A 21,166-nucleotide genomic window follows, 5' to 3' on the forward strand; every position below is an offset into this window, starting at 1 on the left:
AATACCTACCGCACAATGAATAAAGTGGCATCAGATAGTCTCTTCCTTCCCTAGTTCTCTGTTCCCATAGCATAGCCCAGTGCATCTCACTTGATAAGCCAGTCCTGCCTCTGAAGGATGAAAATGGCTCGAAATAATACTAACACTCTTCAGGATGCCAAATGTGACATTCCACCAGCTGTGTGGCTAGGTCAAATAGGGGAGGGCCGAAGAGAGAGGGCAGACACAAATCCTGTACTTCCTGAGCACAATGAGTTATAGCTTCAAAAGAAGGAGAAGAGTTGAGAGGTGCTAGGAAAACAACAGTGGCTGTCAGACCCACCTTGCCTAAGGCATTTTGAAAGCAGGAGGTTTTTTGATCAAAGACAGCAAGGATGAAGTGAACCTGAAGAGAGAACCACAAACTGCACTAGTTTGGGCAAAGACTTGCTGCCTCTGAAAACTAAAGAAGTTTTGTGTGAATACCATGTGGAAAGGATTACAGCGAAAAGGACTGCCTTAGAGTCCACAGCTGCACTCTCCAATTACAATCACCACAGGGAACGTGTCCTGAGGCAAATATTACCTGAAATCTTTGCCTGCGACCTGGATAAAGAATTTAGGCTAAACCCATTCCATCTACAGATGAAACAATAGGTGTGGATTGCTTCACAAGATCAAATTTAGTTAAGAGTACAACTTGATAGGATAAAAGAATAAAGAACAGCAAATTCAATAGCACCAAATGGGTTGAACACAGAAAATAGGGCCAGATTTCTCCTTTCAAATGCAAATTTTTACATTAAAATATGTTTATAAATCATAGTTGTTTTTCCTCTTGATTCAGTCTTTCTCCTTCCCCTAACAGGAGCCCCAGGAACCAGAAAAGCATATGTATTACTAACCAGATATACAATCCAGACACCCCTTCCAAACTGGAATCTGATTACTAATGGACTGGCCTAGCTCAGGACTGCCTTCAGGGACAGGAAGCAGTAACTATGCTCTCAGGGAGAACAGATACTGAGGATGCCACCAGTCAAAGAGTTCAACGCTGTGCACTGGGTCCAGGATGGCTTGCGGACCCTGTTCACTGTGCAGTTTCCGACCACCATGGACAGGAGAATCTTGGAACTCCAGTCTCACACAATGATGCCTCATATCCATGCTCACATTGATAGTAAACAGGGTAAATATCATTCCCATGACAATTGGAATAAAGATGAAATTGAGGGTGGTGACCTGCAGTAGGCAGCAGTCCTGGTCTGGGTTGGTATGAACATATTCGTACTGAATGGGAGGCTGCAACCCTCTCATACAATTGCTCTTTAATCTAGGGGACTGTTTTTTGAACTTAAAGTTGAATTCCCACATTGGTTCCTGTCTGTTCCCAACAATCTTTCTGCACCAGAAAAGTAAGCACTTGGAATTCTGGAATGGCTGGATTCTTGGAGATTGGAGTAGCAAAGGGCTCACACATAAGGTATAGAGATCAGATCACACAGACAGCACAGCTTCTCCACTGACTCTGGTAACAGGTGCAAAGGCAGAGAGGCATCCAGAGTGTAGTGGTTCGGTACAACATAGTCCAAAAGGAAGCAGTGCAAGTGACAGTTCAGGCCTTCTTACAAATCAGGGAAAAATCCAGTGTCCTCGGGATGGATATGGGAGGCCAGCAATAGCCGAATATCCATGGGATACTCTTCTCCTCCAGCCCCGTCCAGGTCTTTGTGCCTCTTGCTTTTCTTTGTTCAGGAGGCAGTTCTCTCACGGATGCTGTCCTCCTGGGCATCCTCTCATCAAGGCTGTCAGTGATGTCACAGGGCTCACCAACCCCAGAAAGAGCTTCCTCTGCAGGAACCTGGGAGGCTTCCAAGCCACAGGGATTTTACTTCCTGCTGCACAGAATTGGCGACGGCTTTCTTGACCTGTCCAGACCTCATGACCGCCGGATCCCAGTTGGCATAATCTGCCACCGTCACTCGTCCAGAGCAGGTGTTGTGGGCCTGGAACTTGAGTCACTTCCCTCTAAATTAAACTCTTCAATCTTCAAACAAGGAAGTTTCAGCATTCCCTTGTGATCAGAGAGGAGCCTTCGAGGCCTAAAATTGTTGCTACTGTTGCTTCCCATTAAGCTGCCCCTCAAATTCAAGTGAATATTTTCTCTCCTCCCTTTATCTTTCTCCAGAAAAAAAGCAGGTGACAGGGTTTTCAGAATCTTTTTTTTTTTTTAAGATTTTATTTATTTATTTGAGAGAGAGAGAGAATGAGAGACAGAGAGCATGAGAGGGAGGAGGGTCAGAGGGAGAAGCAGACTCCCTGCCGAGCAGGGAGCCCGATGCGGGACTTGATCCCGGGACTCCAGGATCATGACCTGAGCCGAAGGCAGTCGCTTAACCAACTGAGCCACCCAGGCGCCCCGGGTTTTCAGAATCTTAAAAAAAAAAAAGGTACAACTTGATATCACTGTTTTTATTTTTCATAAGAAAAGGGGAAAAGAGCAAAACAATACCGTAATGGAAAGTTTAAAGGCAGGAATATAAAATAATGAAATGCTGTTTAGGTACACATGCTTAGCTTGGTGTCTTCGGTGAATAAAAAATGGATAGATCTGCACTATAATTAGATTTTATTAAGTGAGACATTAAAATTTTTTCTTTAATTGAATCAAATATTTTGTTTTAATTCTTGTTTTGTATTTTCCTGAAAGCTAATTTATTATCATTGTGGTTATTGTCTTCAATGATTGGGATTTTTGCCATTCTACCACTATCGGTCCATTTATTTTTTCATGTATAAAAATTTGTAGAGAGACTGAAAGAATTTGAGCTGCATACATACTAACTATAGATCAGAGTTTGGAAAAAAAAAATTTTTTGAAGTACATTTCATTATTGTCCTATAACATGCATAAACAAATGTGTACCTTTGAATAAATTTTCACAATGTGAATATATGCAAGTAACTAGCATCCAGGTCAAGTAGTAGAACATTGCCACTCTCCATAAGGTCTCCTAACCCTGCTCCTAGACCCTGCTCCTCCCTAGACAGACACTGTCCATATCTCTAAGAGTTTAGACAGCTTTCTCCTCTTCCTACTTTATATAAGTGGAATCATACCATATGCATCCTTCTATAACTGTCTTCATCAGCTCAATAGTATGTTTGTGAAATTAATCTATGCTATTTCACAGAGCAGTTCATTCTCATTGCTGTGTAGTTCTCCATAATTTGAATATACTACAATTTACTTGTTCTACTACTATGAACATTTATTTTCATTTTTTTTAAATTTAAATTCAAGTTAATTAACATATAATGTATTATTAATTTCAGGGTAGAGTTTAGGTATTCATCGGTTGCATATAACACCCAGGGCTCATTACATCAAGTGTCCTCCTTAATACCTATCACCTAATTACTCCATCCCTACCCCCCCAACCTCCCTTGTAGCAACCCTTAGTTTGTTCTCTATAGTTAAGAGTCTCTCATGGTTTGTCTCCCTCTCTGCTTTTGTCCTATTTTATTTTTCCTTCCCTTCCCCTGTGTTCATCTGTTTTGTTTCTTGAATTCCATGTGAGTGAAACCATATGGTATCAGTCTTTCTGTTTTGTCTCACTTAGCATAATACATTCTAGTTCCATCCACATCATTGCAAATGGCAAGATTTCATTTTTTTTTTTTAGTAATATTCCATTGTAAATATATATACAGCATCTTTATCCATTCATCTGTTGATGGACTTGTGGGCTCTTTCCATATTTTGGTTATTATGGACATTGCTGCTATGAACATTGGGGTGGATGTATCCCTTTGAATCACTATGTTTGTATCCTTTGGATAAATACCTAGTAGTGCAATTGCTGGGTCATAGGGTAGTTCTATTTTTAACTTTTTGAGTAACCTCCATACTGTTCTCCAGAGTGGTTGCACCAGCTTGCATTCCCACCAACAGTGCAAGAGGGTTCCCCTTTCTCCACATCCCCTCCAACATCTGTCGTTTCCTGAGTTGTTAATTTTAGCCATGCTGACAGGTATGAGGTAGTATCTCATTGTGATTTTAATTTCTATTTCCCTGAGTGATGTTGAACATTTTTTCATTTGTCTGTTAGCTATTTGTATGTCTTCTTTGGAGAAATGTCTGTTCATGTCTTCTGCCCATTTCTTGACTGTTTTTTGTTTTGTTTTGTTTTGTATTTTGGGTATTGAGTTTGATCAGTTCTTTACAGATTTTGGATACTAGCCCTTTATCGGATATGTCATTTGCAAATTTCTTCTCCTATTCCAAAGGTTTTCTTTTAGTCTCGTTGATTGTTCCATTTGCTGTACAAAAGCTTTTTATCCTGATTAAGTCCCAATAGTTCAGTTTTTCTTTTCTTTGCCTTGCCTCTGGAGTCATGTCTAGGAAGAATTTGCTGAGGCCAAGATCAAAGAGCTTGCTGTGTGTTTTCTCCTCTAAGATTTTGACGGATTCCTGTCTCACATTTAGATCTTTATCCAGTTTAGGTTTATTTTTATGTATGGTGTAAGAAGGTGGTCTAGTTTCATTCTTCTGCATGTGGCTGTCCAATTTTCCCAGCACCATTTATTGAAGAGACTGTCTTTTTTCCATTGAATATTCTTTCCTGCTTTGTCGAAGATTCATTGACCATAGAGTTGAAGGTCCATTTCTGGGTTCTCTTTTCTGTTCTGTTAATCTATGTGTCTGTTTTTGTGCCAGTACCATACTGTCTTGATGATTATAGATTTGTAATACTGCTTGAAGTCTGGAATTGTGATGCCTACAGCTTTGGTTTTCTTTTTCAACATTACTTTGGCTATTCGTGGTCTTTTCTGGTTCCATACAAATTGTAGATATGTGAAAAATGCTGGTGGTATTTTGATAGGGATTGCATTGAATGTGTAGATTGCTTGAGGTAGCATAGACATTTTTTTAGAGCATTTTTTTATTCTTATGTTAATCCCCATACATTACATCATTAGTTTTAGATATAGTGTTCCATGATTCATTGTGCATAACATCCTGTGCTCCATGCAGAATGTGCCCTCCTCGATACCCACCACCAGGCTAAACCATCCTCCCACCCCCCTCCCCTCTAGAACCCTCAGTTTGTTTTTCAGAGTCCATCGTCTCTCATGGTTCATCTACCCCTCCGATTTACCCCGCTTCATTCTTCCCCTCCTGCTACCTTCTTCTTCTTCTTCTTTTTTTTTTTTTTTCTTAACATATTGCATTATTTGTTTCAGAGGTACAGATCTGAGATTCAACAGTCTTGCACAATTCACAGCGCTTACCAGAGCACATACCCTCCCCAGTGTCTATCACCCAGTCACCACATCCCTCCCACCCCACCCCCCACTCTAGCAACCCTCAGTTTGTTTCCTGCGATTAAGAATTCCTCATATCCGTGAGATCATATGATACATGCCTTTCTCTGTTTGACTTATTTCGCTCAACATAATACCTTCCAGTTCCATCACATCGTTGGAAATGGCAAGATCTCATTTCGTTTGATGGCTGCATAATATTCCATTGTGTATATAAACCACATCTTCTTTATCCATTCATCTCTCAATGGACATCTTGGCTCTTTCCACAGTTTGGCTATTGTGGACATTGCTGCTATAAACATCGGGGTGCACGTACCCCTTTGGATCCCTACTTTTGTATCTTTGGGGTAAATACCCAGTAGTGAAATTGCTGGATCATATGGTAGCTCTATTTTCAACTTTGTGAGGAAACTCCATACTGTTTTCCAGAGTGGCTGCACCAGCTTGCATTCCCACCAACAGTGTAGGAGGGTTCCCCTTTCTCCACATCCCCGCCAACATCTGTCCTTTCCTGACTTGTTAATTTTAGCCATTCTGACTGGTGTGAGGTGGTATCTCATTGAGGTTTTGATTTGGATTTCCCTGATGCCGAGTGATATTGAGCACTTTTTCATGTGTCTGTTGGCCAATTGGATGTCTTCTTTGGAAAAATGTCTGTTCATGTCTTCTGCCCATTTCTTGATTGGATTCTTTGTTCTTTGGGTGTTGAGTTTGAAGAGTTCTTTATAGATTTTGGATACTAGCCCTTTATCTGAAATGTTATTTGCAAATATCTTCTCCGATTCTGTCGGTTGTCTTTTGGTTTTGTTGACTGTTTCCTTTGCTGTGCAAAAGCTTTTTATCTTGATGAAGTCCCAATAGTTCATTTATTCCCTTGCTTCCCTTGCCTTTGGCGATGTTTCTAGGAAGAAGTTGCTTCAGCTGAGGTCAAAGAGGTTGCTGCCTGTGTTCTCCTTTAGGATTTTGATGGAATCCTGTCTCACATTGAGGTCTTTCAACCATTTTGAGTCTATTTTTGTGTGTGGTGTAAGGAAATGGTCTAGTTTCATTCTTCTGCATGTGGCTATCCAATTTTCCCAACATCATTTGTTGAAGAGACTGTCTTTTTTCCATTGGACATTCTTTCCTGCTTTGTCAAAGATTTGTTGACCACAGAGTTGAGGGCCCATTTCTGGGCTCTCTATTCTGTTCCATTGATCTATGTGTCTGTTTTTGTGCCATTACCATGCTGTCTTGATGATGACAGCTTTGTAATAGAGCTGGAAGTCCAGAATTGTGATGCCGCCAGATTTGCTTTTCTTTTTCAACATTCCTCTGGCTATTCGGGTTTTTTTCTGGTTCCATACAAATTTTAGGATTATTTGTTCCATTTCTTTGAAAAAAGTGGATGGTATTTTGATGGGGATTGCATTGAATGTGTAGATTGCTCTAGGTAGCATTGACATCTTCACAATATTTGTTCTTCCAATCCATGAGCATGGAACGTTTTTCCCTTTCTTTGTGTCTTCCTCAATTTCTTTCATGAGTATTCTATAGTTTTCTGAGTACAGATCCTTTGTCTCTTTTGTTAGATTTATTCCTAGGTATCTTATGGTTTGGGGTGCAATTGTAAATGGGATCAACTCCTTAATTTCTCTTTCTTCTGTCTTGTTGTTGGTGTATAGAAATGCCACCCATTTCTGTGCATTGATTTTATATCCTGCCACTTTACTGAATTCCTGTATGAGTTCTAGCAGTTTTGGGGTGGAGTCTTTGGGGTTTTCTACATAAAGTATCATATCATCTGCAAAGAGTGAGAGTTTGACTTCTTCTTTGCCGATTTGGATGCCTTTTATTTCTTTTTGTTGTCTGATTGCTGTGGCTAGGACTTCCAATACTATGTTGAATAGCAGTGGTGATAGTGGACATCCCTGCCACATTCCTGACCTTAGGGAGAAAGCTCTCAGCTTTTCCCCATTGAGAATGATATCCACTGTGGGTTTTTCATAGATGGCTTTTATGATATTGAGGTATGTACCCTCTATGCCTATACTCTGAAGAGTTTTGATCAAGAAAGGATGCTATACTTTATCAAAAGCTTTTTCTGCATCTATTGAGAGGATCATATGATTCTTGTTCTTTCTTTTGTTAATGTATTGTATCACATTGATTGATTTGCGGATGTTGAACCAACCTTGCAGCCCAGGGAAAAATCCCACTTGGTCGTGGTGAATAATCCTTTTAATGTACTGTTGGATCCTATTGGCTAGTATTTTGGTGAGAATTTTTGCATCCATGTTCATCAGGGATGTTGGTATGTGATTCTCCTTTTTGAAGGGGTCTTTGTCTGGTTTTGGGATCAAGGTAATGCTGGCCTCATAAAATGAGTTTGGAAGTTTTCCTTCCATTTCTATTTTTTGGAACAGTTTCAGAAGAATAGGTATTAATTCTTCTTGAAATGTTTGGTAGAATTCCCCTGGGAAGCCATCTGTTCCTGGGCTTTTGTTTGTTGGGAGATTTTTGATGACTGCTTCAATTTCCTTAGTGGTTATAGGTCTGTTCAGGTTTTGTATTTCTTCTTGGTTCAGTTTTGGTAGTTGATACATCTCTAGGAATGCATCCATCTCTTCCAGGTTATCTAATTTGCTGGCATAGAGTTGCTCATAATATGTTCTTATAATTGTTTGTATTTCTTTGGTGTTGGTTGTGATCTCTCCTCTTTCATTCATGATTTTGTTGATTTGGGTCATTTCTCTTCTCTTTTTGATAAGCCTGGCCAGGGGTTTATCAATCTTGTTAATTCTTTCAAAGAACCAGCTCCTAGTTTCGTTGATCTGTTCTACTGTTCTTTTAGTTTCTATTTCATTGATTTCTGCTCTGATCTTTATTATTTCTCTTCTCCTGCTGGGTTTAGGCTTTATTTGCTATTCTTTCTCCAGCTCCTTTAGGTGTAGGGTTAGGTTGTGTACTTGAGACCTTTCTTGTTTCTTGAGAAAGGCTTGTATTGCTATATACTTTCCTCTTAGTTCTGCCTTTGCTGCATCCCAAAGATTTTGAACAGTTGTGTTTTCATTTTCATTGGTTTCCATGTATTTTTTTAATTCTTCTTTAATTTCCTGGTTGACCCATTCATTCTTCAGTAGGATGCTCTTTAGCCTCCATGTATTTAAGTTCTTTCTGACATTCCTCTTGTGATTGAGTTCTAGTTTCAAAGCATTGTGGTCTGAAAATAGGCAGGGAATGATCACAATCTTTTGGTACCGGTTGAGACCTGATTTATGACCTAGGATGTGATCTATTCTGGAGAATGTTCCATGGGCACTAGAGAAGAATGTGTATTCCATTGCTTTGGGGTGGAATGTTCTGAATATGTCTGTGAAGTCCATTTGGTCCAGTGTGTCATTTAAAGTCTTTGTTTCCTTGTTGATCTTTTGCTGAGATGATCTGTCCATTTCAGTGAGGGGGGTGTTAAAGTCCCCCACTATTATTGTATTGTTGTTGATGTGTTTGTTTGCTTTTGTTATTAATTGCCTTATATAATTGGCTGCTCCCATGTTAGGGGCATAGATATTTACAATTGTTAGATCTTCTTGTTGGATAGACCCTTTAAGTAGTATATAATGTCCTTCCTCATCTCTTATTACAGTCTTTGGTTTAAAATCCAATTTGTCTGATATAAGGATTGCCACCCCAGCTTTCTTTTGGTGTCCATTAGCATGGTAAATGGTTTTCCACCCCCTCACTTTCAATCTGGGGGTGTCTTTGGTTCTAAAATGAGTCTCTTGCAGACAGCATATCGAAGGGTCTTGTTTTTTAATCCAGTCTGATAGCCTGTGTCTTTTGATCGGGGCATTTAGCCCATTTACATTCAGGGTAACTCTTGAAAGATAGGAATTTAGTGCCATTGTATTGCCTGTAAGGTGACTGTTACCGTATATTGTCTGTGTTCCTTTCTGGTCTATGTTGCTTTTAGGGTCTCTCTTTACTTAGAAGACCCCTTTCAAGATTTCTTGTAGGGCTGGTTTCGTGTTTGCAAATTCCTTTAGTTTTTGTTTGTCCTGGAAGCTTTTTATCTCTCCTTCAATTTTCAATGACAGCCTAGCTGGATATAGTATTCTTGGCTGCATATTTTTCTCATTTAGTGCTCTGAATTTATCCTGCCAGTCCTTTCTGGCCTACCAGGTCTCTGTGGATAGGTCTGTTGCCAATCTAATGTTTCTACCCTTGTAGGTTACATAACTCTTCTCCCAAGCTGCTTTCAGGATTTTCTTTTTGTCTATGAGACTCATAAGTTTTACTATTAGATGTCGGGGTGTTGACCTATTTTTATTGATTTTGAGAGGGGTTCTCTGTGCTTCCTGGATTTTGATGCCTGTTTCCTTCCCCAGATTAGGGAAGTTCTCTGCTATAATTTGCTCCAATATACCTTCTGCCCCTCTCTCTCTTTCTTCTTCTTCTGGGATCCCAATTATTCTAATATTGTTTCATCTTATGGTATCGCTTATCTCTCGAATTCCGCCCTCGTGATCCAGTAGTTGTTTATCTCTCTTTTTCTCAGCTTCTTTATTTTCCATCATTTCATCTTCTATATTACTGATTCTCTCTTCTGTCGCATTTATTCTAGCAGTTAGCGCCCCCATTTTTGATTGCACCTCATTAATAGCCTTTTTGATTTCTACTTTGTTAGATTTTAGTTCTTTTACTTCTCCAGAAAGGGTTTCTCTAATAACTTCCATATTTTTTTCAAGCCCAGCTAGTATCTTTAAAGTGATGATTCTGAACTCTAGATCTGACATCATACTAATGTCCGTATTGAGTAGGTCCCTGGAATCGGTACTACCTCTTGTTCTTTTTGTTGAGGTGATTTTTTCTGTCTTGTCATTTTGTGCGGAGGAGAATAGATTAATGAGAGAACAAAATGCTAGCAGAGTAACAACGTCCCCAGAAAATATACTCTAAACAAATCAGAAAAGACCTGAAGCAGTGGAAAAACAAATGGAAAGAGAGAAAAAAGAAAAAGATAAAGATAAAGATAAAAACAAACAAAAACAAACAAAACAGAACAACAACAACAACAAAAAAACAGAATGTGATCAAATATGATCAGGCTGGTATATAGATCAGTGTCACACACTAGATTTGGGGTGTATTTTGGTCTGTTAGAAGAAAGTGCCTCCCAAAATTTTAAAGAAAGAAAAACTTATATATGTACAAAAATAAGGGTTAATATGATGAAGGGATGGGATATGACTGTAAAGATGGAAATTATAAAAAATTTTATAAAAGGAATTGATAAGAAGTTGTTTGAGAAAAGAAAGAAGAGTATTTAAAAAAAGAAAAAAGAAAAAAAAAAAGGGAGAGGATGTGATCAGGCAGGGGAGTAGAAAAAACCATATACTAGAGATTTAGGGTATATTTTAATCTGTTAGAAGAAACTATCTCAAAATTTTAAAGAGATACAACTTATATATATATAAGCCAAAAATACGGGTAACTACTCTGAAGGGATAGAATATGACTCTAAAAATGAAAAATAAAAATGTTTTTTTTTTTTTTAAAGGGATTGATAAGATGTTGGTTGAAAAAGGGAAAAAGAAAAAATCAAAAAAAAAAAAAAAGAAAAAGAAAAAAAGGAAAAAAAATTAACTTTGAAAGACTAAAGAATCATGGTAAAAAAGCCATGAATTCTATGTGCAGTATTCCCCTAGCGCTGGAGTTCTGCCGTTCTCATTGATCGGTAAACTTGGTCTTGGCTGCCTGTTCTCGCTGATCTTCTCGGGAGGGGCCTGTTGCCTTGGTTTCCAAATGTCTTTGCCGGAGGCAGAATTGCCCCGCCCTTGCCCCCTCCGGGCTAAGTAATCTGTTCGGGTTTGCTCTCCGGAGCTTTTGTTCCTTGCGAGCTTTCCGTACAGCTTTGGAGGTGGAGAGTATAAATGGCGGCCTCCCAATCTCTGCCCCGGAGGAGCCAAGAACTCGGGGCCCCGCTTCTCCATGAGCCCCCAGAGAAAAGCCGTCAGTCACTCCCGTCTCCCCGGTCTCGGGCCGCACTCCGTGCTCACCTGGCCTGTGACCGCGCGTTTCTATCTCTGTCACCCGACCCCAGGTGGAGTCTCCAAACCCAGCAGATCCCTGCGGTGCACTCCCGCGTGGCTCCTCCTGGGGGAGGAAGGTGAGTCTCCCCGGATCTGCCGCTTGTTGGGTCCCTGCTGGAGGAGCAGCGGCCCGACTGTGCCGCGGATCCCGGTTTCTGGCCACCCCGAGCTGAGAGCCCGCGCCTGGGCTCCGCCTCTGCAGCCGGCTTCCCTGCTCCGATACCTGGGAGCTCTGCCACACTCAGGCACCCCCGGTCTTTCTGTGACCCCGAGGGTCCTGAGACCACACTGTCCCGGAGGGTTCCACCCCCCGCTTAGCCACCAGAGTGACGTCCCTCAGCGGAGCAGACTTTTAAAAGTTCCGATTTTGTGCTCTGTGGTTCTATCACTTGCCAGAAGTGGCCGATAGAGGCCCCTCCCCCGCCGTCTATCCTCCCGAATATGGCCGCGGATTCACTTCTCCGCACGTCCTACCTTCCAGAAAATGGTCGCTTTTCTGTTGAGAGAGTTGTTGCTCTTCTTTTCTTCGATCTCCTGTTGGGTTTGTAGGTGTTCAGAATGGTTTGATCCCTATCCAGCTGAATTCCTGAGAGGAGACGAAATCCAGGTCTCCTACTCCTCTGCCATCTTGCTCCGCCCCCCCAGCATAGACATTTTAACATTATTTGTTCTTCCAAAGAGCATGGAATGTTTTTCCATTTCTTTGTGTCTTCCTCAATGTCTTTCATAAGTGTTCTATAGTTTTCAGAGTACAGATCTTTTGCCTCTTTAGTTAGGTCTATTCCTACATATCTTATGGTCTTTGTTGCAATTGTAAACAGGATTCATTTCTTTGATTTCACTTTCTGCTGCTTCATTGTTAGTGTATAAAAATGGAACAGACTTCTGTGCATTGATTTTATATCTGGTGACTTTGCTGAATTCCTATATCAGTTTTAGCAATTTTTTGGTACAGTCGTTCAGGTTTTCTACAGAGTATCATGTTGTCTGTGAAGAGTTAAAGTTTAACTTCTTTGCCAATTCAGATGCATTTTATTTCTTTTTGTTGTCTGATTGCTAAAGCTAGGACTCCCAGTACTATGTTTTTTTTTAATTTTTTTTAAGATTTTATTTATTTATTTATTTATTTATTTATTTATTTGAGAGAGAGAGGATGAGAGACAGAGAGCACGAGAGGGAAGAGGGCAGAGGGAGAAGCAGACCCCCTGCTGAGCAGGGAGCCCAATGTGGGACTCAATCCCGGGACTCCAGGATCATGACCTGAGCCGAAGGCAGTCACTTAACCAACTGAGCCACCTAGGCGCCCGACTTCCAGTACTATGTTGAACAACAATGGTGAGAGTAGACATCCCTGTCATGTTCCTGACCTTAGGGGAAAAGCTCTCAGTTTTTCCCCATTGAGGATGATATTAGCTGTGGATCTTTTGTATGTGGCCTTTATGATGTTGAGATATGTTCCTATCCTTACATGTTGGAGGGTTTTTATCAAGAAAGGATGCTGTATTTTATCAAATGTTTTTTCTGCATCTATTGAGAGGATCATATGGTTCTTTTTTTAAAGATTTTATTTATTTGAGAGAGAGAAAGAGAGAGAAAGAGAGAGCATGAGTGAAGGGGGAGGGGTAGAAGTAGAGGGAGGTGAGCAGGGAGCCCAACACTGGGCTTAATCCCAGGACCCTGGATCATGACCTGAGCCAAAGGCAGACACTTAACTGGCGAGCCACCCTGGCACCCTGATCATATGGTTCTTATCCTTTCTTTTATTAATGTGTTGTATCACATTGATTGATTTGTAGAGGTTGAACCACCCTTGCAGCCCAGGAGTAAATCCCACTTGGTCTTGGTGAATAATCCTTTTAATGTAATGTTGGATCTTATTAGCTAGTATCTTGTGGAGAATTTTTGCATCTATGTTCACCGGGGATATTGGTCTGTAATTCTCCTTTTTAGTGGGGTCTTTGTCTGATTTGGGGATCAAGGTAATACTGGCCTTATAAAATGAGTTTGAAAGTTTTCCTTCCACTTCTATTTTTTGGAAAAGTTTCAGAAGAATAAGTATTAATTCTTCTTTAAATGTTTGGTAGAAATCCCCTGGGAAGCCATTCAGCCTTGGACTTTTGTTTTTTGGGAGATTTTTTTATTATACTTTCAATTTCTTTGGTGGCTATGGGTTTGTTTAGGTTTTCTATTTCTTCCTATTTCAATTTTAGTTTATATGCTTCTAGGAATTTATTCATTTCTTCCAGATTGCCTAATTTTTTGGTATATAATTGGTTATAATATTCTCTTATAATTGTTTGTATTTCTTTGGTGTTGGTTGTGATCTCTCCTCTTTCATTTATGGTTTTATTTATTTGGGTCCTTTCTCTTTTTGATAAGTCTGGGTAGGGATTTATCAATCTTTCTAATTCTTTCAAAGAAGCAGCTCCTAGTTTCATTGATCTGTTCCACTGTTTTATTTTTATTTCTATATCATTGATTTCTGCCCTAATCTTTATTATTTCTCTTTCCTGTTAGATTTAGACTTTATTTGCTGTTCTTTTTCCAGGTCCTTTAGGTGTAAGGTTAGGTTTTGTATTTGAGACTCTTTTGCTTCTTGAAGAAGGCCTGTATTACTATGTACTTCCCTCTTAGGGACTGCCTTTGCTGCATCCCAAAGATTTTGAACAGGTGTGTTTTCATTTTCACTTGCTTCCATGTGTTTTTTTAAATTCTTCTTTAATTTCCTGGTTGACCCATTCTTTCTTTAGTAGGATGTTCTTTAACCTCCATGTATTTGTGGTCCTTCCAAATTTTTTTCTTGTGGTTAACTTCAAGTTTAATAGCATTGTAGTCTGAAAATATGCATGGCATAATCTCAATCATTTTGTACCAGTTGAGTCTTGAATTGTGACCCAGTATGTGATCTATTTTGGAGAATGTTCTATGTGCACTCAAAATGAATATGTATATGCTTCTTTAAGATGACATGCTCTGAATATATCTGTTAAGTCCATTTGGTCTAGTGTGTCATTCAAAGTCTTTGTTTCCTTGTTGATCTTCTGCTTATATGATCTGTCCATTGCTGTGAGTGGGCAGTTAAAGTCCTCTACTATTATTGTATCATTATCAATGAGTTTCTTTAAGTTTGTTATTAATTGATTTATATATTTGGCTACTCCCAAGTTAGGGGCATAAATATTTACAATTGTTTGATCTTCTTATTGGATAGACCCCTTTATTATGTTATAGTGTCCTTTTTCACCTATTATAATAGTCTTTGGTTTAAAATCTAGTTTGTCTGAAATAAGGATGGCTATTCCAGCTTTATTTTGATGTCCATTAGCATGATAAATGATTTTACACCCCCTCACTTTCAATCTGGAGGTAATTTTGGGTCTAATATGAGTCTCTTCTAAGCAGCATATTGATGGGTCTGATACCCTATGTCTTTTGATAGAATCATTTAGTCCATTTACATTCAGAGTAATTATTCAAAGATATGAATTTAGTGCCATTGTATGACCTGTAAAGTTGCTCTTCCTGTAGATTGTCTCTGTTCCTTTCTGGTCTTTGTTACTTTTGGTCTCTCTTTCTGCTCAAAGGGTCCCCATTACTATTTCTTGCAGGGCTGGTTTAGATTATTTTCATTTTGGCTATTATGCCTAATACTGTTTTTAACAGTTTGCATACAACTCTTGGTAAGACTATGTAGATATTTGGTAAGACTATGTAGACATTTTTATTTGGTATATATTAAAAGGTTAAAAATTACTATAACCTAGTTTTATGTATATATTCAGTTTTAGTAGTATAAATTACTTATTTTTACTTAATTATCTAATATAAACAAAAATTCTTATGATATATTGTTTGCTCCAGGTTAAGAAAAGGAGAGAAAGTACTGGTTACTTGGGTCTAAACTAATTAAATTTTGTTTTACTTGGCTTACAATATTATTATGTTTTTAAATTAGAGACCTAGGAACACATTTTATATTACTTTTTAATTAAACTTTTAATTTTGAGATATAGATTCGTATGCATTTTAAGAAATAATACAGAAAGACCCCATGTACCACATAATTATCCTAATGGTAACGTTTTGCAGAACTATGGTGTAATATCAAAACCAAGATATTGGGGCACCTGGGTGGCTCAGTCAGTTAAGCATATGCCTTCGGCTCAGGTCATGATCTCAGGGTCCTGGGATTGAGTCCTGCACTGGGCTCCCTGCTCAGTGGGAAGACTGCTTCTCCCTCTCCCTCTGCTGCTCCCCCTGTTTGTGCTCTCTCACTCTCCCTGTCAAAGAAATAAATAAAAAACCTTAACAACAACAGCAACAAAAACCCCAGGATATTGACATTGGCATTGAGGCATTCAAGGTGGAAAACATTCCCATCATCACAGAGATCTTTTGTGTTGCCCATTTATAGTCCTACTTCTCTCTCTCTCCTTTTCTCTTCGTTACCCCAGGCAATCACTAATCTGTTCTCCATTTCTCCAATTTTCTTATTTTAAGAATATGATATAAATGGAATTATAGTATATATAACCCTCTGAGATTGGCTTTGTTTTTCACTTAGCATAATCCCCTGGAGATTTATTCAAGTTGTTTGGGGTATCAGTAATATTCTTTGTGTTGAATATTCATGCTGTTGACTAATGTATATAATGGAAGTACCACCAATTTTCCATTTCAGTTAAAGTATATCTGGGCTGTTTGCAGTCTTTTGGTTATTTCTGAAAGGATATAGGTTTTTGTGCAGGTATAAATTTTTATTTCTTTAAGATAAAGTCTCAAGAGTGCAATTGATGGGCAGTATGGTTGTTGCATATTTAGTCCTATAAGAAATTGCCAAATATGTTCAGAGTGGTTGTACCATCTTATGTTCCTGCTAGCAACATATGAGTGATCCAATTGTGTGTTTTGATCTTGTACCTTGAAACATTGCTGAACTTACTTATTAGTCATAGGAATTTTGTTTTATTTATAGATTTTTTTAGGGGTTTTCCATGTAGATAATCATGCCATCTGCAAAATAGGGACAGTTTTGTTTCTGCCTTTTCAGTCTGTTTACTTTTTATTTTTCTTCCTATTTCAGAATCTACCACTTCCTGTACTCTGTCAAATATGATAGATATATTTTCTATGTTACTAGCCTTATAATAAACGTAATCAGTCTTTGATCATTAAATGTTACGTTCAGTATATGTTTTGTGTAGGTGGTTCTTTATTGAGTTTAGGACATTGTCCTCTATTCCTAGTTTGATGAGATTTTATGTGAAACACCTTTTCTGCATCAATTATTATGATCTTATGGTTTTGCTTTTTTAGCCTGTTGATGTGATAGGTTACCCTGATTGATCTTTGAATATTGAACCAGTTTTGTATATTTGAAATAAATCCCCCCTGGTCTTGTATCATTATTCTTATACATTGCTAGATTCTATTTGCTAATATTTTGGAGGAGTTTTACATGTAGGTTCATGACAGATATTGGTCTATACTTTTTTTTTTTTTTTTGTACTTCCCACTCCTCCACCCCCAGGTTTGGTATCAAAATAATGCCAGCCTCATGAAAAGAGTTACAAAGTATTTTCTCTCCTTTTATTTTCTGAATTATATAAAGTTTGTTTTTAAATTGAGGTTTGCTTATGACAGTTGTATTCTGTATTTCAAAGGCTATATTTTTCTTCCATTGTTTTCTGGTATTGTGTCAATTACAGTTTTCCACATTTTAAAAGAACATGGGAAAATACAAGAAAAAGTTGTCAGTAAGAAAGGAATAAAAAACAGGACTCATAACTAAGGAATAATTTCTTTTTCAAAAAGAGTTAATCATTATTTTTTTAAGTGTTCAAAAAATATGCTGCTCTGTCAATAAAAGGTTTCCAATCTTTTGATTTTTTCATTATGAAAAATAATACATAACATAGAAGTTACCATTTTAGCTGTTTTTAAGTATACAGTTCAGTGACATTAATACATTCTTATTATTGTGGTACTCTTACACTTACTTAGAGAACAATCAATCTTGGTAAGCAAAGACTGCACTTAAACCCGAACAAGCTTTCCAATAAATTATGTTCTGTAAATTAAAATTTTAATCCTGCTTCAGGTTGGAAGATGGTCCTTGACTACACAAGAGATTTTTAGAAGAATGGATAAAAACATCATTTCATTTTTTTGAACATCATTACCAAAAATGAGGTCTTTGATTAGATTGTTTTAACCTAAAAAGAATTCTAAATAATGTAAATTCTTCTTTCGTTTTTAATTGTATCACAGATACGATCTTTCCTATCATTTGGGAACATCTTAATTATCCATTTTATCCCATCATCTTCATTTATTTTGAAAGAATATTTTGGCACATAACCTTGCTTCATACAATTATTATTGACAGTAAAATGATCAAGAAAGTTTGGATAGCAGTCCACATTGCCATCATATCAATTTGAATTACTTAATTATCTTGTCAGTATTCTAGGTAGAATTAACATTATTTCCTTAATCAATTACGTACCTTACTCTTAATTTTTGTTCTAACTACCTCTCCAATTACTATTGTTGCTAGAAACTAGTTTTGAATATTTCCTGAAGGCAGATAAAGAGTCATCATTTTTTACTTTTTCTTCGTTTTATCAGGTCTCATTTTGTTTCTCCCAAATACTTAAAACTTTACCTAGATCTGAAATCTGAAGGAAAAATTGAGACAACTATATGAATAATTTTTAAAAATATACACATATAAAGACAAAAGTAGGGATGAAATTAATATACCATGTTCGTTGCTGGGGTTGAGGAGAGTGGTGGCGATATTGAGTATTTCCAACAGTCAAGGTTTATACCCATTTAAAAATTTCCACAATGATCTTTGGAACTGCATGTTATCATCTACATTTTGTGGGTTCAAAAACAAAAGCTCAAAGAAATAAATCACCAAAAGCACTTTCCTTTTGAGACAGCCAGTATTTTAATTCATATTTATCAGATTATTTAATCAATTCTCTTTGTTAAGAAAATCAAATCTATAAAATAGAACAAAATAACAAAGTATGTGAAAAACAAAAACTTGTTCAGTTGTATAAATTCATGGTGTATGTAAGAAATTAGGTGAGTTGGCTATGTGTGCCAACATATATACTTCTTTATATGTAACAACATGCTTTATTAACATTTTATTGTAGAGAATTAATGTGTGCTTTGATCTGATTTGTTTTTTTTTTTTTTTTTTTTTTCTTTTCTCTTCACATAAGTACATTCATCAATTGCAAATGGATGAAAAAAGTTTCTTGGGCACCTGGGTGGCTCAGTTGGTTAAGCGTCTGCCTTCGGCTCAGGTCATGATCCTGGAGTCCTGGGATCAAGCCCCGCATCGGGCTCCCTGCTCGGCAGGGCGTCTGCTTCTCCCTCTGACCCTCCCCCCTCTCATGTGCTCACTCTTTCTCATTCTCTCTCTCTCAAATAAATAAAATCTTAAAAAAAAAAAAAAAAGAAAAGAAAAAAGTTTCTTGTCCTTTGTCACTGCCATTGTAAATTTTTAAGATATAGGCTCTCCTTAATTCCAGAGTTAAAAGAACAGATGTTAGGTTAATCTAACAGCGTGGAATAGGCCCACTCTGAAAGAACTCTATCTAGGCTTTTTATTTAAAAGTTTTTTTTCGCGGGGCACCTGGGTGGCTCAGTCGTTAAGCGTCTACCTCCGGCTCAGGTCATGATCCCAGGGTCCCGGGATCGAGCCCCGAATTGGGCTCCCTGCTCCGCGGGAAGCCTGCTTCTCCCTCTCCCACTCTCCCTGCTTGTGTTCCCTCTCTTGCTGTGTCTCTCTGTGTCAAATAAATAAATAAAATCTTTAAAAAAAAAAAAAAAGGTTTTTTTCGGGTGCTTAGAGTGATAAGACAAAAGTAGAAGAAATATGGGAGATTAGCTGAAGACTGGAGGATAGAGGTTGGAAAAGAAGACAGTAGGATCACTTGAGGGGTAGAAACATGAACTATGCTTGAAAATAATATTCAGGAGATACAAAAATCTCTTATGTGATTATCTTTTATAAAACCTTTGACTCTAGAAAAATATTTAAAGCCTCTATTACTGAGCTTGGCCCCCAAATTTGAAAGGACCAGATGGAATGAAACTTTGTAGGAAGATCATTGACTTTCTTACTTACGGCTAAAACCCTGGGCCCTTTCTCAGTGTTCTTCAACGTGTTAGGCCCAAGATTGTGGTACAACAGAAATGAGCAATAACTCAAATGAACTTGCCAATCTTAGTGAGTGGAATTCTTTTTTTTTTTTTTTTTTTTTCTTTTGAGTGGAAGCCAAAGGTAACCTTGTGGTTCCACTGGGAATCGAACCCAGGATCTTCTGCGTGTAAGGCAGATGTGCTAGCCACTACACCATGGAACCTGAAGACAGTAAGTGGAATTCTTTAATGGACTTTAATTTGCTATTTTTATAGCAACCTGACCTCTTTCACTCATTTCACCCCCTGCCAAACCTCCTCACCCCTGGCAACCACCACTGTGTTCTCTCTATTCATGATAAATGTGAAAAATATCACATTTATTGCATTATTTATATATTCCTACAACTAAGAAGCTTAGGCATAAAACAGTACATAATTTATTGAATATTTTCCTATAAAAGCATGTAGGGTGGCAAAATGAACAGAGCAACTACAGTGATACAAATTAAAATCAAGTCATTATTCAAAATGGAAACGGAAAGTCCAAGAATTTGAATGACTTTACAAACAAGACAGCTTCTTTCATTGAAGCCCTGATAAGGCAAAAACTCTGGTGCTGATACTAGAAGAGCGACGGTAGCCCCATGAGCATGAGAAATATAATACAGGTTTTATATCATCTACTCAGTTCCATTATGTGAAAGACAACAAGTGATGTTACTTTAATGAAATGTGAGGACCCATTTGCTAAAACCCTTTTGTACATGACAGTGTTGTCAGTTTCATGTAAGATCATTTTCTAACATAAATTTACATCTCCCCAACGTAAATGTGCCCTTTCCCACTTCACAAAAAGAAGGCGACACTATTGGAAGAAGCTCCCACTTTTCCATTACAATTACTAATTCAAATGTCTACTGTTATTAATTCAAATACCCCATCCCACTTTAAACATGATTTTGAATGCTTATTGTATATGTCCTATTACATTAATCATCTTTCATTTGTCATTGTTATGTTTGAGTTCTTTTTCTATATTTTCACTTATTAGTGAATGAATAGCTCTAATTTTGTCTCTACTCCCCTAGGCAGTAATTTTAGTATTTACTGTAGCAGATTCAATCTGGCTAGCAATAAGTATAACTTTCTATAAAGTTAGTTCTTGTCCAAATGGAAATGGCTTAGATAAGCATCACATAATTCTTCATGAACTATTCACAGTCCCAACAGGTTTTATTTCCATGTTAACATGTAATTGAAGTAGAACTATATTTACTTATAGATTTTACTTTTTAATTGATTCTGAGTATTTCATTTGTGTTTGGCATTTTGTATTTTTTAAATTAAGGTATAATAGACATACAATATATTAGCTTCAGGTGTATATGTATATACACTGTGTATACACTGTGAAATGATCATAAGTTTAGTCATTACCTTTCACCATAAAAAGTTACATTTTTAGGGGTGTCTGGGTGGTTCAGTCGGTTCAGCATCCGACTCTTGGTTTCAGCTTAGGTTGTGATATCAAGGTTCTGGGATTGAGCCCATCAGGCTCCACACTCAGCTTGGAATCTGCTTGAGATTCTCTCTCTCTCTCTCCCTCTGCCCCTCCC

The 21,166-nt window shown here is 37.9% G+C and overlaps 1 non-coding gene and 1 pseudogene across 1 annotated transcript; both read right to left on the reverse strand.

Moving 5' to 3' along the window:
* Positions 1–978: 978 nt before the first annotated feature.
* Positions 979–21,166, reverse strand: part of LOC118010907 — a 119,061-nt pseudogene continuing 98,873 nt past the window's right edge.
* On the reverse strand, positions 19,699–19,771 carry TRNAV-UAC. The gene has a single exon. It is a non-coding gene; the product is annotated as a tRNA-Val (tRNA).

This window comes from Mirounga leonina, unplaced genomic scaffold (genome assembly GCF_011800145.1).
Source record: "Mirounga leonina isolate KUSES-001 unplaced genomic scaffold, KU_Mleo_1.0 Mir_129, whole genome shotgun sequence".
Lineage (NCBI taxonomy): Eukaryota > Metazoa > Chordata > Mammalia > Carnivora > Phocidae > Mirounga > Mirounga leonina.